The following is a 20,137-nucleotide window of genomic DNA, read 5'->3' as shown; positions in this document are numbered from 1 at the left end:
TTATCGCTTTCTGTCTCCACTTACAAGGCATTTCAGCACATGTCCGGATTCTTTGTTTTCACAGCAAGCAGGGGCCGAATCCAAGTAGGCGAGGCGAATCTATGCTTTCTATGGTTTAATCGAATACCAATTGCTTGGATGCGTGTGAAAACTTCGAGATTACTTGAAAAAAAAAGAATTTTAACCTCAACAAATGGTCCATTTGTTGATGGGCGAACGACGGGGATTGAACCCGCGCGTGGTGGATTCACAATCCACTGCCTTGATCCACTTGGCTACATCCGCCCCTACCCCCGCACAGGTTTTAGTCTCTATCTACGATCAGATCTTTCTGAACTCCCCTATGACCGCTATCAAAGAGAAGCTTTTTCCTAGAGTATAGAAAAAAGTCTATTGATTGTTGTGTTTCAGAATTAGGGGAAACAAAGCTTCAACATATGAATATGCCTGGCAAAGCTTCAAACAAAGAGGTTGGGCTTTCATTGCTTTTACTTCACTTTACTTAAGATTAAAGATAGGGGCCGGGCTAGCAGCAAGCACCTTGTATAGGGCGTTAAGCACCTATCTTACTAAGAAAGGGGCAAGCCAAAACCTACTACTAAAAAGTGGCTGGCTTTTCATCAGCCGTTGCGCGCTAGCCTTTTTCCTTCCTAGTAAGGGGGCTGCTAGTTGTACCGCTCCGTGGGTAGAATGAACACCAAGCCAATCTTTACTTAAGTAAGTACAAGCCAGGTAATTTACTCTATCAAGAGGGTATGGAACTTCTCGGCGCACCTCTATCAATTCCTTCTTTGCCACATCTCTCTTAGCTTCTTTTTTATCGAGTTACCGTCGAAAAGAGAACAAGGCCTTCATGTCCACCCTATTAAATAGCAATTGATCTCAAAATCCCAGTAGAAGCAAAAGCCTAGCCTAGTATGAGAGTACTGGAAAAATCCAATTCTAGGATGCTTTGCAACTAAGTTTACATGGAAGAACCGCTACGACCCGTAAAAAGAAAGAAAAGAAATTCCCAAGGAAGGAGAATAGAGCCAAAGCGAAAGGAAGAGCCAGGACGCCTACACCAGGCCACTGGGATTGAAGCGAGAAAAGCCAGCGGATGAGAGGCAGACCATCCAAAGTGATTGTAGTTTGCCAACAAGGCTCTGTTTTTTTATTATGGAACGAAGGAGGTGAAGCTATTAGACCAAAGCACACGGTGTCACACAGGAAGGAAATGGGATGACTGATTGATGGATAGGTGAAAATATTCTACTCCTGAATACAACTTGGTACTCCCTCTTTCTCTATGGATCGAGCATATCAGGTGCCGCTCTACCGCACCAATGCAGGTTATGAAATAATAGGTGTTCCCCCGGTGTCTTTCTAGAATCTTCGTGTAATCAAAGTCTTACATCGGATATGCGAGTTTATTCCATTCTATAAACAGTTGATATGCGACTAATTCTTGCTCTAATAGACTAAGCTAAGAGAATAAGCAAAGGTACCTTAAGCGATAGCGAAATGGCGATAGGCCTGCGTTCCTATTTCCTCGCTCTACGACTACAACTGAAGGAAAGAAGGCTTAGACTTGCTGAGCTGAACCCGATTCTAAACTTTTTCATTTTATGGGAGCGAGTGGAGTAGTAGAAAGGAGTGGAAGGTCTGAAGTTCGTTCGGCTTGCCTACATAGAGGCTTCAGCTAAACTGAGACCAGAGAAAGCTCCATCTAATCTAGTTCTATAAGTTGTCAGTATCCGGATGTGATAATGTCTGACCGGCATGCTGAGCCCTTCATAGCATAAGACCCACAATCCATTTATCCAAATTCCACGCTATGGCCAAGCGACTCTCATTTCTAACTTAGAGCGAGACTACAAAAATTGATAAAAAATAGGGATGGCTAAACCCTATATATATTCCCCCTTTTAACAGAAAATGGAGAGATGAATTGATCGATGAATCGGATCCTAGGTCGGGACTGACGGGGCTCGAACCCGCAGCTTCCGCCTTGACAGGGCGGTGCTCTGACCGATTGAACTACAATCCCAGGAAAAGAATTTGAATTAGGTGTACCGCTTTTTTATATATCTATTTTTCTTCATTATTCATATTTTATGTCCTAGGACATAGATATTCTAGATACCCATTATGAATCGCCCGCCAAAGTCTTCCTACTTCTCCAATGTTCCAATCAGATCCGAAGAGAAATCAATCAAAAGTCAGTGGACCTGAATTGAATCATGACTATATAAGCTATTCTGATATTCAGATTCGATATAGATGAAATCGTGGAAGCGGACCTTTGATTTCCTTGGACCACGTAAGAATTCGTCGTCCGATTGAATCTTCTTGTTCCTGAATGCTTCATAGGAATCCATCGCTATTCCTTTCTTCCCCCAACCATTAAAGGAAAGGCTCATTCCGAGTCACAAGAGCCATTTCTCTTTTTTTTTTCGTTATGGTAATGCAATGCAAGAGGTCTCGGAAATCGGGTTGTTTCTGATGATGAAAACCCGATATTTTATGGTAGGTAATGTAAGAAGACGACAGTAGGTATCTGATGGTAAGTAAGATACCTGCGGTCGGTATATCTTTGAAAGCTCAGACGGAGAGAATAAACGGACTCCTCGAGGGCTACTTAAGGCACTTAAGTGCAAACCAACCAGAAGGACTGGAGCTGTTGGATGTTGCTCAGTGCTGCTATAAATTAACAACCAAAAAGCTCTGCGTCAAACTTCAGCCCCTTCGAGTTGGCCACGGGGCAACAGCCTCTGACGCCCCACACCATTGCGGCAGGAGGAGGCTTGCCCATCAGCCTACTTTGCCAAGACGCGGCAGGAGCGCTACGACCTAGCCCAAACCCACTTTAACTAAAGGCTTGGCCCGGTCTGAAGGAAGAAGAAAGTAGACCTTGTAGAGAAGCGGATAGGAGAGGTAGCCTATAGACTCAAGCGATCAGCCTTTCATTCCTTAGGGAAAACTCACCCCGTATGACTAAGGGGAATCTTTCTGTCTGGAAACCCGCATGTAGGGGAGAATGTACGAGAACAATGACTTATTCAATGCCTGAAGTTGGAGAAACTTCCAAATTAAAGTAAAGACGCAGTAGACGCAACAAGATAAAGAGGCTCTAGTCACAGCTAAAAGTCGATAGGATTGGAGTGGTAACTAAGAAAGCTGTGCCAAAGTCCCCTAGAGAAGAAAGAGACGAAGCAAAAAGAGAAAAAAAATGGCTCCTCCTCATTAAAGGGGCTGGGCGAGAGAGACTTGACAACCCTTTCGGTAGGAGGGATCACTACAACTTTACTCAGGTCGGGCACTACCCAATGATCAAGTACGGTTTACAACCCTGTGCCGCTTAACCGGAGTAGGATATAGAGCCCTATTTCGCTCTGTCCATACCCGAAATCTAAAGATTGAAAGGTACGAAGTTACTCATATAGCTAGCTATATGAGGCACGAAGTCACTCGAGCGAGAGGTTGCGGGCTAACCAGAACTCAGAGTAAGGGGAATGGAACTCTATTTTGAGAACTTTAGCAACGGACTTAGGTTAGCTAGCTCAGCTTCTCCTATGGCTATTTGGATAAAGGAAGACGGATAATGCAAAGAAGGCCTGAACGGTGGCAATAAAAGCCTTGGAACCTTGGTTGGCTGCAACCCAGAACGCAAAGCCCTGTTCTTCGCCGGAGCATATCAATGGGGTTGCCAATCCAGCCACTCGATCGTCCATGAGCTTGAAAGAGAGGGGTGCCTCGGCCTCTGGTTTGCCTCCGAGTCTCAAACGGTGTGTGTCTGATCCCACACCTTCACCTGCCAAGACCTTTTCTCGCTCCTCGTCCTATCTCGAGGCTCATGCCAGGCTTCGTCAAATCCCTAATAATGAATATGAGGCTAGCTTTATTCACTCATATGAACTCCGCTTCGGAAGTAAGCACTCTGTTTGCTTCTATACTATACGCAATGGAGATTGCTGGACCAATGCTTGCTAGCGGTATGTGAGCTTACCTCTGCCCCCCTTTTCTTCTTCATCCTCGTTGGTCCTTTTGACATAACTCCGCTTGAAATTATTTCCTACCTTCTGTCCTTTGTAGTAAGGTAGTTTGGGTATAGCAGGACTTGAACCTGCGACCATTAGGTTAAAAGCCCAATGCTCTACCAACTGAGCTATACACCCCAAAAAAAGAAATCAAGTAGTAAACGAGTGAAACAAAGTCTGATTGATGCAGAGAAAAGAGAAACATTTTTCCGGCCAGATGGGCGTTGATGTTTTAGACCTTTTCTCGCAAAAATTTTGTATCAATAATCGGCATTCTTTTCGATCTTGTACCTTAGTACACTGAACACCAACCCAATCTCAATGAAGACGGGAAGCGCCTGTGAACATAGAAATTGTCTGTCTAGCTTTCAAGACGAATCTCTTTCTATATGCAATTTCGATAAGAGTCTAGCCAGCTCGTCTCTGCCTTGAGGCCAATAACCAGTGATTCTTTTGTTAACCACATGTAGAATATCTTTTGTAGTCGGGTAGGCTAACGTCAATCCATCTTTCCTTTAGTGTGTAACCGATTTCTATATGTTTAGCTCCCCTTTTTTTCTCTCCTTTTCTTTTGCCCCTCTTTCCTGTAAAGTAGTTACTACTTGAGCCACAGAAGATGCTTTTTGCCCAACAGCCACTTTGGTCATTAAAAAGTTTCATTCATTATTGAATTACAATTATTAGTATGCCCAAGCCCGACGAGGAGAGAATAAGGGGTCAAAGACAGAGGGTCTCAGAGAAATTCAACTAGTAACACACTTTCCAAATCTCAATCTATGATTTAATGAACACAGTTCCTCTCCTGCTGCTTATTGACGAGTGATTAGCTTGGCATTCTCTAAAGAAAGAGGGACCTTCTCTGGTCACTGACACCATCTTTCTTCGATTGAGCCCCCCAACTATGCCCTACCCCCCGTTAGCCTGCCTGGGCGAGGGAAGAGGAAGAAAAAGTACTCACACTACAAAATGTTTCAAACTTACTTGCCCGGCACACAGCTCTATGCTTCGCATACCTCGTAAGAAAGTATCCAGACTCTCTCTCATCAGTTTGAGATTCCAAGGCCAAGCGCTAGCACCCAGGCTTACGAGCAAGGTCTTTAAAGAATTGGTGGGCTCTTATTTGCCAGATAAGAAGATCTTTTGCCAATTCTAACAATCTCACTCACCTCCTGATTCAATAGATACTGATTCTAGAGCAAGTTATATCCGTATCCAAGACTACATAAGTCATTTTCAACAACAGGGTATAGGAAAAGAGCTAGGAAAGAAGGCGGCATAAACTCTCATTTCTTGTCCTCTTTTCCTTAGTTATATGAAAGCGCCTGCTCTATGGTATGTAAACCAACTGCCTTATTATATTCCTTCCTATGAAAGAACTCAAGCTTAAGCAAGTCCAGTCCACCTCTTTTTAGCTCTCTCTTATAGCGTATAGCACCACTTTCTCCTATCAAGACTTTCTCTCCTTTAAAAAGCCCTTTTCTAAAGGCAAAAGGCCTTAATCATCAGACAGAAAGACCCGATAAAGACAAGAAAAAGGCGTTGAGCAAGGAAATGAAGGCAAAGAAGAGGACAGATCCTTAAGAGCTAGCATCACCGGCACCAGCAGCAAGCCCATTTAAGGGACCTGGCTACTAACCATTTCGAAATCAAAAATGAAATCATCGCGGAGATGAAATCTCTTTACCCAGATCAAGAATGGGACTTTGTGAAACTCAATAGGGATAAATTCTTTGGGTTGGGGGCCGACAACGCGATCGAGAGTATTCCCTGAAAGAGCTCTCTAAAATGCTTGCCGATTAGAAATCATTTTGAAAGAATGCTTCGCGTGCCAAAACATTTCTTTCTCGATGAGACGAAATTACTTGGGGGGTTAGCCCTTTCAGTTGCTCCTCCGTGGGAGAATACTTTTTCTATTCTACGATCGGTTATTAAAAGAGATTGTTTTTATAAATAATGTTATGTTAGCTGATCTGGTAATAACTTGAATCTTTAGGCAATTCTTTAATTTCGCTATGAAGAAAGGAAAGAAGAGATCTGCCATTGTTATAATGCTTGGGATTAGGCTAGCAACTTGCTTTCTATTGAATGATTATGAGAAAAGAATTTTCTTCCCCTCAAAGAGCCCTTCTCTCTCGTACCCTACTCGATGGAGCATGCATTAGGCGGCAAGAAACTGCTTCATGCGAAGGGGCGAAGCGCTGGTTCCTCAATCGCTGTTCTCACGCGCGAAGTGCAGCAAGCAATTACGCGTTGCTTTCAAGGTTGCTTTAGTGATATCGTATTCTTCCTCAAGCTTTGAGTGGCTCTTAGCTGGTCGGGTTGCCGGCCCGCAGACCCCGTTTCGGTGCCAATACCTTAGACGAGGAGTGGAAACAATACCACTAGAGATAGCTAAGGAATTGAACCTTAGTAGAACCCTTTTTTGGGGGGAATAAAGTATATCCTCTCTTTCTTTTCTATACCCACCCTTCTCTTTATTGGCGGTAGTTCAGATGGATGGCATATCTCGGTGACCATTGTTGAGCAGGGGTCGCGCTCTCTTTGAATGAAACCTATCTCAGCGAATGAGATAGATGCAGGGGTAGGGACTAGAAGACTAGTAAACTTACATCTCGAGTGAGATATATCGAAGAATGAACTTAGCCTTAAACCACAAACGGGGTCCTTTTGGCAGCCGATTCTGGTTCTATATCTATCCCATCACTAAATGCCTGGCTTTGTGCCCATTTCTTCAAAAAAAGACGAATCGCAACGCGCCGCATTAGATAGATATCCGTAGATCGAGTGGGAGGGGAAAAACAAGCCATAAGAAAAACCTTCCGAGTCTCGATTCCAGGAAACAAGGGCAACAAGAAGCCCCTTATTTCATGCATTACCCGGGGAAAAACTACGCTTACTGCTTAGTATAAAGAAAAGGTGCCCTGCATGAGACAAAAGACAAACGAATCTCTGGCCCTTCTCACTAATACAAACCGGGGGAGAGCCACTACAGCTTCATCACCTCTCAATTTCCTCGCTTTGATCTCTTTCTCGGAAATTCCATTTTCTTTTGATATAGTCTCTCGCTTGGCTTCTTCTCACGAATTGGATTTGAACCTTAGCACTCCTAGGGATAGCTGAACAGAGCAGAACGACTTCTCGCTATGTTGTGCCTAGTAGTACCCGGAGCATTGACAGAAGTCCCTCAAGCATTGAAAAAAGAACAAAGACAAGGATTATACCTATAGGAGAATCCTGACTAGTCTCATCGACTACTCAAAACTCATATCATACACAGGGAAGGAAAGACATTGAGACTTAAACGGATACCAAGCCGGAAGAGCACTGGATAGAGACTATAGGGTCTCATCCCTGCTTCAACCAGAGATGGGGAGACGGCATCGTAGCATGAAATGAACCAATGCCAAGTGCTCTCCTTGTCTGCTGCCCCTCTTCCTCCAAAGCATTGAATAAATGAGGAGAGTGACCCTAGAAGACCTCTGACATTCTACTCATACTTTACTCTAAACTCTGAGAATCTCAACTCATATTGGAGCAGGGAAAGAAGAGATGCTGGTAATTGTAGTAATGAATGCCCGACCTCTCTAGTGGAGCAATCCTATGGTTAGGAACATGACACATCAATCCTCTGTACCGAAGTAAGGTTGACTGCGGACGATAGTTGTACGCACTATAAAACAAGCAGCAGTCAGGATTGAGAAATTGTACAGATCCAATTCGACGACTCACGTCTTCATTGGTAACTAACCACCTTAGGGCACACATCAGTGGCACGTTGCGCGAGAAATAGCTTTCCTTTGCTTAGCTTTATGCCCTTTCTTCTTATCCTTCTGTGGTTTCGGCTTATTCGGTTGAGGTTGTTTTGTCAGTCCTATACCCTTCTGGAAAGACATTCTCAGAATTGGAATTTGGTATATCACACCTAGTTGAATGATCGAAAGGAAAGGCGCCGTTGGGGCGCAGAAAGCTATGGAGGCTTGCTTACCTAAACCATTAGGGGGCTACACAAGCTAGGTTTGATTCCTGCCACCTTTCTTGTGGATCATTCGGCGGTTACCAGATGATGGGACGAAAAACGAAAAGAGCGCTATCGGCAATATGGTTGTAATGTTCCAAATCTTGAGACTAGAATGGAGTGTTGTTAATTGGTCGCGTTCGAGTCTACGGAATCTGGTTTTTTTTCAAATAAGTATTTTTTGTCCGTAACCCAGCAGCTTTTTCTTTCCCGTGTTAGGAGGCGCTATCTAGGTACCAATAAGTCTATTGTCTTCCAAGGCGCGAGCTTAGGTTTTTCTTGATGTTCCCGACTCGTACTCTGCTAATGGGAAGGGATTTTCTTTTTTTTTATGTAGTCCCAAGTTCGGGGCTTAGCCCAGGTGAGAAGTCAGATAATGAAGCTGGTGAAATGGCATCTGATATGCCAGGAAAGCTCGCCTTTTTAGTACTAAAGAAAAAAAAGTACGAGAGATTTCTTTCGATCCTTCGTTTTAGGAGTAAAAAGGGGAATCCGCCCGAGGAGGGGCGACTGCTACTACTACTCCTTTTATTAGTTAGTTGGTAAGGCAATAGCTTACCAAAGCTACTTAGAGAAAAAAAGCCAAAAGGACCTCTTTCTGGTTGTTAGCGATTCTTCTTGTTCCCATTCCCAGCCCTATGAAATAAGGGTCAAGATTCTCTTTTTCGAACAGGTAAGGTTTTTCTGTACCCCTTGTACACTCAAAGGCTTCCGACCCAGCGGAGAAGTTTTTAGCCCAACTAAACTAAAGGATGTGCAAAAGAGGATTTTCCTCCCCCACGCCAATTAGTTATTTGCTTAACTTCTCTATTTCCGTTTCGTGCCCACAATTAGTAAGTAAGCCAAAGATCAACTGTCATCACGCTGCCTTTCGCATGTGTTTTCTTTGAATTCCAACCTAGTTCCCATCCCAAAGCGGGAACAAGTTGGTGCGACCGATTAAAGAAGAAGGACTTTTTAACTAGAAAGATCTTAAGAGAAGAAAGGATGGGATCAGGGGCTAATAAGAAGATTCAATCCATGCCCCTCTACCCGAAAAACTTCAATAAAGGAACTGCCTGAACCTGAAAGTAGAGGTGCTTGAACCTATTTGATTGCTTGCTGGAAAGTCTTTCTTCATTGAGATTAGGAAGGTGTTCTTTCTAGGTTTCCAGTTTTGCAGTGGCGCCATTCGATTAAGGATGTTGTGTGAGTTCCCAAATCGCGATGGGGGTGAGCTTCTCAAAAACCCAAGAGTTGGGCACGGGATTGGCTATAAGGAAAGCTGGGCAGCCGCAGCTATGAGCTTTTAAGCTAGGAGTTCCCCTTTCTTCCTGCTATGAGGATCGAATTTCCGGATACCGGATAACCTGAGGTAGGAGTGGCAAGAGTTGACTTCCTAAAATGGTAACAACCAGGGATGTCTAGAGAACTTCTCCTCGATTAGCTACAGAAAGAGCTAGAGAGTAGTTTCGTGCTGTCCGGTCTGAGACCGGGTACAGCGTAAGACGGTATCCTAGTGAGCGGAGCAGTCTTAAGAGCTAATCCGCGTTGGTAATAAGTTTCTAATTTCCTTCTGGCTGAAGGTAGAGTTGCATTTGAGTTGAGTTACTAAATGTAGTAAGGTAATCTACTACACTGCCTTAACTTAAAAAGGACTAGACCGAACCTTAGCCCGGGTGGGAGGGCAAGACCCACTAGATCTGAAAAGAGTAAAGAAGTAATGAACTCTGGCGGATCTCTGAAGACTGTACCGAGTTGATATGAAGCCCTAGCTTGGCAAGTCCATCTACGCAGAAATTCCCCTCTCTCCCAGTCTCTAGCTAAGAGGTCGCGAGATTCATCAATAAGAAGTCCATTGGGCTCAAGCTCTCTATCCGCCGAGTTGCTGATCTTAAGAACTGCCTGGCCATCTCTCTCGCAAACTACCTTTCTCTAAGCCTCGTCCCAAGCTAGACTCAGCCCATATCTTTTGCCTTGTCATTCTGATACAATATGAAAGGAGCTCCCCATCCCCAATTTTGTTGCTAAACCTAAGCTATCAACCATCTCCCCTCTGCCGATCTTATTAGGTTAGGCCCCTGCATCCGACTTATGGCGCTCTATCAGCAAAGGAGGGAGCCAAGGTAGTGGTATTCGCCTTTGCTGCTCTTAGTGAGAAAGGAGCTCTGCCATCTCTATCAGCTAGTTAGCTAGCCGCTCTTTCCCTAGTCTTAGCGAGTCTCATTTTCCTTCGGCTTCTGGCTTTCGGACTAGTAGCTAAGCCTCCTGCCTTTTTAGGCTTTTTAGGTGAGGCAAGCAGGGAGAGAAAGGGACAAGGGCTTAGACTCTCTATTTCCTTTAGCTGGAAATAGAGGACCTTGAGATGGTCTTAGAGAAGAGCGAGCTCTAATGTATCTACGCTTTATATTGATAATAGCAGTCTTAGTCTTCTGGGAGTAGCTCTCCCCATTCGAGAATCCTAGCTTAAGATCTACTGGATGGAGGCTTTACTGCCAGTAATGGTAGATGCAAAAGCGGAAAAGTCATTGCACAGGGTATAGTCTCCCTTAATCCAGGAGATACTATATTAAGTAAGTGAGTTGACCGCCCCACCCGGAGTTTCCCGCCAACTGTATCACAGCCAGACATGACGGATAAACTTGATCAATCGAAAAGGCCTGACACTTCGACAGTAACTCACTACCCTTTTAGATAGAGAGAGCCTTTATCTAGAGCTAGAGATAGGCCCAAAGTCTTATGTATGATGGTCGTAGATGGTGTGGTCTCAAGGGCTGCCCCCGGAAAGACAAGACCACTCCCTGCTCGAGGAACGTAGTCACTAGAGCGAAGCGAAAGGTTTCAGCTCTGGTTCAAATGGTATCTGGGGTATATCTATTATATGTTGTTAACGAATCCGTTTCAGGTTTTCAGACATACCCGGTCTTTTTTCAGTTGCTGCTCCAGGGAAAGAAGTTTCCTTGGGAAAGGTCAACTAGTTGTTAACTTAGCCCGAGTCAGGCCGACTTAAATAAAGATAACTAGGTGCCAAACCTTTATATGATATGAAACCTTTTCTCTGGGAAGAATAGCCTACTTTCGTAGCAAAGGGTTGAGACTTTCCTTCTGAGATGCTGCTTATCCGGCTTATCCGGAACGTAGGGCCGGACGGCTTTCTAGCCATCAAGATAGAAAAGTAAATCGTTCCACTCTAGCTTATGTTAGCCTTTCGTTCACTTACAAAACAGAGGAAAAAAAGAATAATAAATTTATCGAAGAAAGCAGCCAAGTCACACTATTCCCCCAACTGAGCATGAATTCTTACATATACCAAGTTGGACTACAAAGAAGATCTGGGAGAAGAGATTCGATGGGAATGATTCCTCTCCTTGTCAGCCCTAACGACGAGCCCGATGAGCGTATCAATGGAATGACCCGAGCAGACCAAAGGATCAAGGCAATAGCTAGATTTCTTTCTGTTATGCGCTATAGGCCATTCTAAGGCCTAAACCATATCATCAATCAGGCTCGCTTTCAGCTCAACAAGTCTGTGTAAACCTTCATTCCTGCGGCATCCACTATTACAGGAATTTCTTTATGAATATTTTAATAAAAGGAGTTAGTGCCTTCCACAAGAGGGAATCTCTTTCCATTCCAGGCTCAGCCTTTGATTCGTATGAGAGCACCAAGGAAATAGCGTAAATAAGATAGGTGAACCTGTCATCACACGTAATTTCCCTCCTTCTTTTCCTCGCTCGAAAGCCCACGATAAAGGAAGTCTAAATAGAATAGTGAGTGGAGTCTTTATTAGGAACTCCAAAGAAGATTCATAAGAATAAGAAGAGGAAGAATGCACGCAAAATCCTATCCTAATAGGTAGGGCTCGCCTCCCGTTGTTCTCTTTTGTGCTATCGGTTGTAAAGTGCTGCTCAAGCTGAGCTAACTACAGGTCCGAATGAACTGGGACACCAGACCATTCTTATGCGGAAGCAAGCCCTTTGTTTCTATACGAGTTTTATTAAGTTGCTTAGGGTGAGCAAACCATACCATTCACCTTCTAGCCTAGGAGTCTGTGGACATCCATAGACATCATTTCTTTGAAAAGCTCCGACTTCCTTTCCCACTTCACGGAAGAACCGGGAAAAGTAGTAGCCTAACAAAATTACATCTAATAAGTAGGTGACCAAATCAATAAGCTTTTATTCAGCCCTCCTTCTTAGAACCCATTGAGGGGGGCCTCGGCCCAGGAAGGGGAGAGTGCCCGAGTGGTTAATGGGGACGGACTGTAAATTCGTTGGCAATATGTCTACGCTGGTTCGAATCCTGCCTCTCCCACTTGTTTGTTGTAGACTGAAGAGTTTCAGCTTGCTGTGTAATTTCATAAAGAAAGAAAAGTGTGTGAACCTCAGCGAGTCCGGGTTTCAAACTAGCCTCCTGGACTGAACCGACCTCCTTAATAGGTTCTAACTATCAAGAAAGTAGGAATGGCAGATAAAGAGATGCACTTTCTGGACACAGGACCCAGAGTTTTTTCGAGAAAAGGTCCTTTCCCTCAATATCATGATCGGGTCGACCAGGCCGGATCATGAGTGAATAGAAAATCGAAAATATCAATAGCAGTTGCTGTTCTAGCTTATTTAACTTAAACTAGTTATTCTAGGTATAATTATGAAATCTAATAGAATAGATTCTATTAATAAAACAAACCAGTGTGACCGCGTAATAGAATTATTATGCGATGAAAATATTGATATAAGGAGACTCCTGCAAGTTCATCAAAGCTTATGTGAGCAAAGACCGGCTAGCCCCTATTTCAAAAGGGCACTCAAATACCTGGAGGAAATCATCTGTTCAGGAGTTACAGACAAGGAACTCCATTCTGTTGACTCTACCAGATAGAATAGTAGAACCCATATTTTATCATACTCCAAAGAAGAATTGGATCCTGGCTCAGAAGGAACGCTAGCTATATGCTTAACACATGCGAGTCGAACGTTGTTTTCGGGGAGCTAGGCAGAAGGAATAAAAACCTGCGCCAGCGCCGCTGATGATGCAGAAAGCTTGTGAGTGCGGACAGAAATCGTATCCTATTTGCACCATTGGGCATGAGGTTGCCTGACGCACTTCTTCTAAATGATGAGGCGAACAACACGGGTCCGGTCTCATCAGAAGTAGAGGAAAACATATCGTAAACCCTTGGTTTAGACATACTACTAAAACGAATCGTAGGTCTCTAAACTATCTGCCAAAGTCAAAGAATGAAAATGAGTATCCCTTCTCATGGCATCTCCTAGACCTATGACTCGATCTGGAGATCGAAGTAGGGTTGCCCTATGACCTTTCTTTCATTTCTTAAGACTATTGCTTTAGCGGTCAAGGCTTTCCCTTCTTAGTGACATAATCAAAATCAAATCAAGGATTCAAACCTTTTTGGTAGCCATGTCGGTATCCATACGTATGAGCACGAGCGTGTTCAAACCTTTCCCTAATAGAGATGATAATGATTGGTTTAGGTTGGGTTAGTATTAGAAATAGAGACGATGATTTTATATCGATGAGTTTAGAGCTACTTTTTGGCCTTCCCTTCCCTCTAGTGCTAGTGGGGAAACAAGCGTTCACTTATCGTCCTGGTGATTCCCAGAAATGTGTCGGGAGTGGTGGTCCGGTTAGACCAACAGAAGCCATGGTGCTAGTGTTGGGAAGAGGATAGTAAGCCTATGAGTCCGCAAACCTAACCCGCTAACCGGTCTTGAGAGTGAGTAAGTACCCCTCTTTCTATAAAGATCCTCGTGCCCTTTCTTGTAGTAGTTAGTCTAATCCCTTTTGAAAGAGCTAGAGATGAAAATCCCTGGTTTCAGGGCTAGAGGAAGTAATGGGATATTTAAAGCCCACGCTAAAACCTATAACCCTTTTGCAAACCCTGTAATCCTGTCTCCGCAAGCCTATAGCCCTCGTGCGAGCAAGCAAACCCATCCTGTAGGAGTTTTAGCGCTAGAGAGGTAGGTGATGAGTCAGGAAGTCCCAAGTAATAAATAAAGTGGATATATAAAGTAAGCATGATAGAAAGCTGGCCCAGGTGAAATGAACAGAACATCTTTCTTAATTGATTGACGCCGGGTTAACTCCCCCACTAACGGACTTTACTGGCTTGAAACTATCAGTTCTCTTACTCGACTAGAGGGCTTTCCCTCACATCCTACTCTTCATTATAGAAGGTTCTTTCTGCCCAATACGGGGGAATCAGCTTCATTCAATGCCAGCATCTCTCTCAGCTGCAAGAAGATCAACTGCATTGCCAAGCTCCAACTCTGCTCCTTTCCTGAGTTCTTCTTAGTACCCTTTAATGAATGGGAAGAGGAAGTGGGAAGACCTCCCTACCCAACCGGTCGAGCAGTTTGCAACTCCGATCCCTAACCTAAAGGTCAGTTTGAAACTCCCGGTCTAACAGCGTATTGTCCCATCTCCTAGCTCAAACGTTGAGCAGTTTGGAATGAAACTTCCTCCCTATTCCTATGGGTCGAGTGAGCTCTTGCTTCTCCGCTTCGAGTCGCCCTTTCTTACCAGATATTGGATTCCCTTTCAAAAGATGCCGAGCCAAGATCAGGTGATTTTCTTCCTCTAGTTAGGCATAGTCCGAATTAGCTCGTCAGTGGTAGAAGCAGGTTCATCGGCTTAAGCCAGTCAATCTATCCAAAGAGCCTACCCTACGCCTCCTAAAATAGATTCAGCTCCAGCTGCGCTTTGCTGATTTCTTTCTCAATCCTGAATCCGAACTTGCTACTTTCATCACGAAAGACGCTTTCTCAGTATCTATTCAATTCGGACTTCATGTTCACTTCAGAAATTAAGCTAATAAGGCCTAAAGCTGAGCGACGAGTCCACTGGCATGAGAATCAAGCGAAGTAGAGCGATAAGCACACTATCGATTGATCCAAGCTTAACGACAACTTCCATTCCTGGCCCAGAAGGAAAGAGACGAAAGCAATCCCTTGCTCCATCAAAGGAAAATGGGCCGCCCTTAGAAAACCATGAATCTTGACCCTAGTGAAGGTAGTCGATGAGAGGAATAGGTGGTTTCCAAAGGATAGATTCATTGTATATGACGCTTTATCTGTATTGGATGGATGCCTTTGCTGTGGAGAAGGCTTTTCTTTCAAGTCTTCTTTTCTTTGATCGCCTAAGTCCTTGACTTGAACACTTCGCTGAAATCATGTAGAAGAGGTCATCCCTTAGTGGACTGATTAAACCTTTTAGCATATCTTGCAGCCCTTAGACCGGTCTCCCCTCATTCATGCTTCAAGGCCTATTCTTTTGGATATCCTTGTTCCCCTCTTTCCTGGAACATCCTTTTCTTCTGATTGATGGGACTTCTGTCTGAAATCCCTTGACCTAACCTCTCCTTGACTTGCCGCAGCCAAGTCTTCCCCAACCTCTCCTGATGTTCTTGGTGAGCTAGCCTGTCATCCACCGCCCCAACTGTGATGGTCCCCTTCGGCTAGTTCTTTCACAAGTGACCCTGTCTTCCATCTGCTTCTTCCTCCAAATGGTTTTGTCCCCCTAAAGTGGTTCTGTCTTTCTTCTAGTAGGTACTCTAGAGGTCTTCAGCCCCATGTTCCACAGATGGACAGCCGGGACAGGACCGGGTTCTATCTCATGATGCTGCTGCTACATTCATTTGGTCGAGCAAGGTCTTCCCTTGTCTTCTATGTATGGCTGGCTCTTCTTGATCTTGAGGTCATGGGCTAACTCGACCGTAGGGAGAGGGGTTCAAGATGCCCTCGTCTAAGTCTGTCTATTTCTTTGTTTTAGCTGCTTTCCTGAAGCAAGGAATTCCTCAGCCAGTGTTGTTGGAAGTCCTCGAAAGCGAGTGAATGTGGCATTCCCGTATGGTGAAGCTTTCGAAGTGGAAAAAGTTAAGGCACTACCTACTTGAACACCAAATCAAATTGATATCCAGAGTCGGTCCTATCAAACAAAGATTTGATGACCAAAGCAGTCTTGCCTTTAACCGAAGATTCTATCCGATTAGCAAAATGGGCCTTGACTCTGCTGGAATATGACAGAGAATACGTCCCAAAAATGTATTTCGACGAGGCGAGCTAATTAAGCTTATATAGCGGAGGTGGCTTAGCCGGTTCAACCAGCGATAACAGTTGCAGTTAGGGGAGGTAGGCCAGTTCTTCTATCCGCTCCATCTATCTATCTCTCCGGTTGTTGGGATTCATTTCAAGGCATGGCAGCTGCTGCTCGTTCGAGCTTCTCAGTCCTTGAGTTAGTTCCTTTCAAACTAGACTACAATACCATCGAGATGAAGTGAGAGACCGACCGCCGCAGAGCTCTTTCGTTCGGGTCCGGATCTGCCTCCAATCCCTTTTCCGGATTCTTCTCTGGCTCTACCAGCAGCCTTTATCCTTTCTATGGTTCCCTTCCTGACTTCCCTTATCCTATTGTCTTGTCAGTCTTAGAGCAATAGGAACTGACACAGCTTGATTGCGATAAGGATCACTCCTAAATGAAAGCTAAACTAAACGACAATAACATAACTCCTAACGCAAAAGAGTAGCCGCTTCTATGTTCTATGCTATTTTCTTTCCTATAGAGCTTGGGCCCACGCGCAAGCTCCTATCGCAAAGCTAGTAAGTAGCCTTTTTGTTTGTTTCTTTCAAAGCCGCCCCCTAGGTAAAGAAGAGGAACTAAGGGGTTTACGGGTACTATATTTCAGCTTCTAGGGCTTCTTTTTAGCCCTATGCTAAACAAGCCTCTTCCCTATTGTTATACCGTTAGTGCTTTCCTCCGTAACTTCCTTAAGTCCCAGACTAAAGGGTTCAATATCCAATTCCTCCTGCTAAGCCAGGGAAGTCTAGACTTGCTGCAAGTTGAGCCATAGCCTAGTTCTTCTTTAGTTTACCAACTACCAACCGTCCTTGCTAATGCTAATTTAATGCTTTCTAATGGGATTCCCTTAGTGCTTGCGCTTAAGGCTTTCTTTTAACCAATCTCCTTATTGCCAGTTGAAATTCCGACTCACTTTGGGCTAGCTGAACCAAAAAGGCTTGATTGCCCCCCTTGGCCTGGGGGAACTTGAATATGAATCTCTTTCTCTTGAACGTCAACCTCACCACGGAAAAAAAAATGAGAATTCCCACCTAACACGACTCTAGAACAGCGGATAAGCCTTTCCTAACCAACCCCTGAAACCATTTGAACCAGAGCTGAAACAATTGATTCAACCTCGGGTAAAAAGAAAGTAATCACATCGGGAAATATATTTTGGAATAGAACCAGGTGAAAGGGGAGATCGGCCAGCGAGGAATTTGCTATATATAAATAAGAAAGAATCCCAACCCCAGCACGTGCAACCTTTAGTTTTCTATCTTAAGCTAAGACCCTGCTATTGATGAAGCTGGTCTCACTGGAACTGTTGTCATCCGGGTTGAAGGAAGAGAAAAGATGGTGTTCAAAAGGCATCAGTGGACTTGAAAGACTTAGCCGGCTCAAAGCGTAGAGCGATTTATGATCTGATCTGTACTGGATTAGGCTCTTTAGACCCAGGTCTCGGACTAGCAACGAGGAGAGACTCCAATGCGCTCACTCCCTTGTAAGCATCTTGTCTCTGCGCTGACCACTTGGGGTTGGGGAAGAGTGGTTACATGGCTCATTCATCTTTAGGGTAGGTCCCGTGATGTCTTGTTTCTAATGCGGACTTGATCAAATCCAAATCACAGATCGAGGGCCGGGCTTTGACACCCTTCTCGTTCTTGTTATAGGGCCTATGGTTTGGTCATTGGGGGTCTTTGTTTGTACCCTTCCCATTCCCGTAGTACCTGCGCCCGTACGTAAACATAGATTTTTTCAACTATGCGGATTTCGCAGCTTCGGCTTCCGCTGACTGATTGATTTCAGATAGCAGCAAAGTGCCTGCCCGAACGAGCTACTTTAGGGCCTCCTGTTTGGGATTTCAAGATTGTCCACATGATTTGGTTGGTTTTCAGTGTCCCCTATAAGGTAAGGAGATCTTCTTTTCGGGGATGGCACTCTCTAACATCCGTAGCTTACCGTTCCATCTCCCCGAACTACTGACTCAATTGGGGCTTCCGGCTTAGCATCGATGATGTGGGTCGAGAGCCTCATTCTTATATGATAATGCGCTGCATGGATGGATTGAAAAAGCTCTGATTAGCACTTCCCCATATCTCGTCCATTACTCAGATTCAAAACCGGCTTGTCTCTCTCCAGATTGGGCTTCTCATCGTCCCACCGCTCAAAGGCTGTTGCCGTAACCGCTACTCACTATGTTCCAGGTTCCGCCTAACTCCAACTCCCGGCTCAATCAGCAAACTGCCTTCCTTTATTCTATCAATGCGCGAATTAGCCAGGAATGGACTCGATCGATGACTCGGACCGGGAAAAGAGCACCAAAAACCGACTAGTCGGAACCAACCCCAGTAGGAAGGGGGCAGCTTCCCGAGTCATTGACCAGCCTTGATTCTAATTCTAATTTGAATATAGTAAGTAGGGCTAGCGCAGAACGAAGTCGGATAATCAAAAGCGAGAAGGAAAAGAACCAACAACGAGCAAAACTCTTCATCTCCTGACAGATAGCGAAGAGAGGGGCTAAGGGATCATGAAATCCTCTTTTTCCACCTGTGAATCATCGGTCATACCACAATAGGAAAGGGGACGGAGTGACTCTTCCTTGTTGACATGTCGGGATATCTCACTCCCAGTCTCTTCATCCCCATAATAGAAATAGAAGTAGTAGTCCTAGTCCCGGGCCTATGGGGCAGTGCATTCTATTTCATTTGTTAAGTCTTTGAAAACGAGGTATACTGACAGCAGACAAGACGTACCTAAAGGGCGAGTTCCCAAATCGTTGTTGTTCGTTGACTGGGCTGGGACGGGAAACGGGAAGCGAACTCTTCTTTCCTCACCAATAGCTCCTCGTTGGGCGGCGTAGGAGACTGGAAATGGGCATTTTTGAATGCGAAACGCCCCCCTTATTATATTAGAAGAGGGGAAGCAACTCTTCACTCTACCTCGCGATGTCCTTTCTTTTGATTTTACTGGATTCCCTTGGGCTGGGGATAGAAGAATCACAGGATTGATGGGTTTCAGCAGCAATTGGATTCTACCACATACTTGAAGTTGATTGGTATTGAAGAAGGCCTATCTCCTCTTTCTCACTCTTCCCTTTTGATAGGGCGAGGTAGATCTGATTGGACCAGAAAGCTGAGGGAGCCCCTTTGTTTTGATTGATGAGCTCGGTTAGCGGGCCTTATGAATCAGAATAGGGGGAGTCAGAAGCCTGAGGTAGATCGGAGATCCATATGTCAATCTATAAGCGGAAGGAAGAAGGTGCAGCCTAGTCTCTGTCCGTGGTTGAGGGATTGACTATTTGATTTCGTTCGAAAAAAGAGCAATTTGCTATTCCCTAACCTAAAGACTAGTTGCCTTTCAGGGCAATCTCGAATCGGCTCTCATTCCTGCTTGAATGAAAAGGCCAATCAATCTTATGAGAGAGCCCTGCCCCCGGCCGTAAAGCTAAGACTCCCTTTCGGGTGCTGCCGGTCTGGATTGATGCCTTTCCTTCTTTCCAGGATTAAGGATCTCCCAAAAGAATGACCTCAGGAACTGTCAATGGGAAATCCCGCCATGCCATCGAGGGGCTAGTGTGACCATCCATAGCATACGACGGGCGAGAGGGGTACGTGGTGGCTCAGTGTGTCTACCAGTTTCAGGTGAGGCTATTCGGAGATCCAGGGCGAGTCCCGAAGGTCTGCATGAGGCTGAGCTAAGAAGCTGGCTAAATCTATCATGGGGATGCCCGATTTGCGATTGAGCTAGCCGATAAGTAGGATTTCTCCGGTCTGGCATGAGCCACTCCATTCCTACTTCCACTCAAGAAAAAATAGAAGATTCTCGTGCCCTACCTCCAGAGTGGGATATGGAGGAGTGCGTACGGTGATTTCGGACCTTTGGGGGCCGAGAGGGGTTCATGCATCGGCATTACGTAGGATTTTTTTCAATGGATGGATCAACTGCCTATGCTACTGGATTTGCTATTGATGCAGGGTGCACTTTTTCTCTTAATCTATTGCATAATCAAAAACTGATTCGACTAATGAATCAACTACTGAACCAATAG

General features: G+C 44.7%; 2 non-coding genes across 2 annotated transcripts; both read right to left on the bottom strand.

Annotated features, from left to right (window-relative positions):
• Positions 1–1,955: 1,955 nt before the first annotated feature.
• TRNAD-GUC (transfer RNA aspartic acid (anticodon GUC)) lies at positions 1,956–2,029 on the bottom strand. Its single transcript has one exon. It is a non-coding gene; the product is annotated as a tRNA-Asp (tRNA).
• A 2,055-nt stretch (positions 2,030–4,084) lies between these two features.
• TRNAK-UUU (transfer RNA lysine (anticodon UUU)) lies at positions 4,085–4,157 on the bottom strand. Its single transcript has one exon. It is a non-coding gene; the product is annotated as a tRNA-Lys (tRNA).
• Between the last annotated feature and the right edge of the window lie 15,980 nt (positions 4,158–20,137).

This window comes from Arachis ipaensis, chromosome B8 (genome assembly GCF_059453495.1).
Source record: "Arachis ipaensis isolate K30076 ecotype BB chromosome B8, ASM5945349v1, whole genome shotgun sequence".
NCBI classification, from domain to species: Eukaryota; Viridiplantae; Streptophyta; class Magnoliopsida; order Fabales; family Fabaceae; genus Arachis; species Arachis ipaensis.
Note: the sequence above shows the minus strand (reverse complement) of the source record. Positions and strands in the feature narration are given on the sequence as shown.